This window comes from Eucyclogobius newberryi, unplaced genomic scaffold (genome assembly GCF_026437365.1).
Source record: "Eucyclogobius newberryi isolate DKJ021-1_F unplaced genomic scaffold, fEucNew1.0.hap1 SCAF_519, whole genome shotgun sequence".
In the NCBI taxonomy this organism is placed as follows: Eukaryota; Metazoa; Chordata; class Actinopteri; order Gobiiformes; family Gobiidae; genus Eucyclogobius; species Eucyclogobius newberryi.
In genome coordinates, this window is record NW_027316189.1 from 40,001 (window position 1) to 43,307 (window position 3,307).

Consider the following 3,307-nt stretch of genomic DNA (forward strand, 5'->3'; position numbering starts at 1 on the left):
AGAGTGGGGGGTGGCTCTGGGGGTGCTCCGGGGGCTCCAGGGGCTCCAGGGGGTGCTCGGTGGGGGCCATGCCCAGCCAGAGTGTCCCTTCCCCGGGGTGAGTCTGGAGGAGTGGGGGGTGGCTCTGGAGGTGCTCCGGGGGCTCCAGGGGGTGCTTGGTGGAGACCATGCCCAGCCAGAGTGGCCCTCCCCCGGGGTGAGTCTGGGGAGAGTGGGGGGTGGCTCTGGAGGGCCTCCGGGGGTTCCAGGGGCTCCAGGGGGTGCTTGGTGGAGGCCATGCCCAGCCAGAGTGTCCCTTCCCCGGGGTGAGTCTGGGGTGAGTGGGGGGTGGCTCTGGGGGTGCTCCGGGGGCTCCAGGGGGTGCTCGGCGGAGGCCATGCCCAGCCAGAGTGGCCCTTCCCCGGGGTGAGTCTGGGGAGAGTGGGGGGTGGCTCTGGGGGTGCTCCGGGGGCTCCAGGGGCTCCAGGGGGTGCTCGGTGGGGGCCATGCCCAGCCAGAGTGTCCCTTCCCCGGGGTGAGTCTGGAGGAGTGGGGGGTGGCTCTGGAGGTGCTCCGGGGGCTCCAGGGGGTGCTTGGTGGAGACCATGCCCAGCCAGAGTGGCCCTCCCCCGGGGTGAGTCTGGGGAGAGTGGGGGGTGGCTCTGGAGGGCCTCCGGGGGTTCCAGGGGCTCCAGGGGGTGCTTGGTGGAGGCCATGCCCAGCCAGAGTGTCCCTTCCCCGGGGTGAGTCTGGGGTGAGTGGGGGGTGGCTCTGGGGGTGCTCCGGGGGCTCCAGGGGGTGCTCGGCGGAGGCCATGCCCAGCCAGAGTGGCCCTTCCCCGGGGTGAGTCTGGGGAGAGTGGGGGGTGGCTCTGGGGGTGCTCCGGGGGCTCCAGGGGGTGCTTGGTGGAGACCATGCCCAGCCAGAGTGGCCCTTCCCCGGGCAGAGTCTGGGGAGAGTGGGGGGTGGCTCTGGAGGTGCTCCGGGGGCTCCAGGGGTTCCAGGGGGTGCTCAGTGGGGGCCATGCCCAGGCAGAGTGTCCCTTCCCCGGGGTGAGTCTGGAGGAGTGGGGGGTGGCTCTGGAGGTGCTCCGGGGGCTCCAGGGGGTGCTTGGTGGAGACCATGCCCAGCCAGAGTGTCCCTTCCCCGGGGTGAGTCTGGGGAGAGTGGGGGGTGGCTCTGGGGGTGCTCCGGGGGCTCCAGGGGGTGCTTGGTGGAGACCATGCCCAGCCAGAGTGGCCCTTCCCCGGGGTGAGTCTGGGGAGAGTGGGGGGTGGCTCTGGAGGGCCTCCGGGGGTTCCAGGGGTTCCAGGGGGTGCTCGGTGGAGGCCATGCCCAGCCAGAGTGGCCCTTCCCCGGGCAGAGTCTGGGGAGAGTGGGGGGTGGCTCTGGAGGTGCTCCGGGGGCTCCAGGGGCTGCTTGGTGGAGACCATGCCCAGCCAGAGTGGCCCTTCCCCCGGGTGAGTCTGGGGACAGTGGGGGGTGGCTCTGGAGGGCCTCCGGGGGCTCCAGTGGCTCCAGGGGGTGCTCAGCGGAGGCCATGCCCAGCCAGAGTGGCCCTTCCCCGGCCTCATATGCGGCAGAGTGCGGGGTGAGCAAAATGGGTTAAAATGGGTTAAAATGTGAAAAAAAAAAAAAAAAAAAAAAAAAAAACACCAAAATGAGCAAAATGAAATAATCCCCTATCATCAGTGCACTGTTTGACCCCTGAAAAGCACTCCCCTGGGGCCTGGAGGTGATCTGACCATCAGAGTATAGCACCCTATGCCCCTGAGGGACTTAGAGTAAAAACCGAAATAGTACACTATTCCCGAAAAGACTCTGTCGTTTTTCGGCAATAGTACACTATACCCATCGACTCTGTCGTTTTTCCGGGCCGTAGTACGAAGTTGTGAGCAAAAGGGGTGAAAATGGGTTAAAATGTGAAAAAACACCAAAATGAGCAAAATGAAATAATCCCCCATCATCAGTGCACTGTTTGACCCCAGAAAAGCACTCCCCTGGGGCCTGGAGGTGATCTGACCATCATAGTATAGCACCCCATGCCCCTGAGGGACTTAGAGTAAAAACCGAAATAGTACACTATTCCCGAAAAGACTCTGTCGTTTTTCGGCAATAGTACACTATACCCATCGACTCTGTCGTTTTTCCGGGCCGTAGTACGAAGTTGTGAGCAAAAGGGGTGAAAATGGGTTAAAATGTGAAAAAACACCAAAATGAGCAAAATGAAATAATCCCCCATCATCAGTGCACTGTTTGACCCCAGAAAAGCACTCCCCTGGGGCCTGGAGGTGATCTGACCATCATAGTATAGTACACTATACCCCTGAGGGACTTAGTGCAAAAACCGAAATAGTACACTATACCCGAAAAGACTCTGTCGTTTTTCGGCAATAGTACACTATACCCATCGACTCTGTCGTTTTTCCGGGCCGTAGTACGAAGTTGTGAGCAAAAGGGGTGAAAATGGGTTAAAATGTGAAAAAACACCAAAATGAGCAAAATGAAATAATCCCCCATCATCAGTGCACTGTTTGACCCCAGAAAAGCACTCCCCTGGGGCCTGGAGGTGATCTGACCATCATAGTATAGTACACTATACCCCTGAGGGACTTAGTGCAAAAACCGAAATAGTACACTATACCCGAAAAGACTCTGTCGTTTTTCGGCAATAGTACACTATACCCGAAAATACTTAGTCGTTTTTCGGCCGACGGAAATAAGCGTTCAGCCCGGGAGTCCCGGGCTAAATCACGCTGCTCAGGCGAACTTTTTGACGCTGCTCTCAGGCGGAAAGTGCAAAACGGTAACGCTGCAAGGGAGGGGAGGGCGGTTTTTGGAAACGACGTTTTTGGCGATTGAAATTGGTACAAAACATGGTTCTATGTATACCGGACAAGGAGCTTGGTCGACGGGCACACATGACCCGCCATCGTAGGGCCCCGTTCTGGTTTTATCCAGCTTCGAAGGCTCCTGCGCACTGCGGGTTTGTTTACATTCTGCGGCTGTGGTTTGCTCCGGCTCACCTCACGCCGGACACGTTGGAAGCGAGGCCGAGACGCCCCGTCTCACCCAGGTGCTCTCCCACGGAGGTCCCACCGCCCGGGATGGAAGGTTTGGCGGGCTCCGGTGCCCGCCCCTCCCGCCCCCCCAGCGCGGAGGGCTGCCTCCGGCAGACACGTTTTCTCGAACCCTTCTCCTCAGAGACTCCCCCCCAGCCCGGGGAGCTCGGCTGAACGCAAAGAGCCTCCGGGCGCCCTGCCGGTGCAGGCAGGCGCCCGTCACCCCACGGCCCGTCCCCCCCCCCCCCCCACACCCCGGGGCGGGG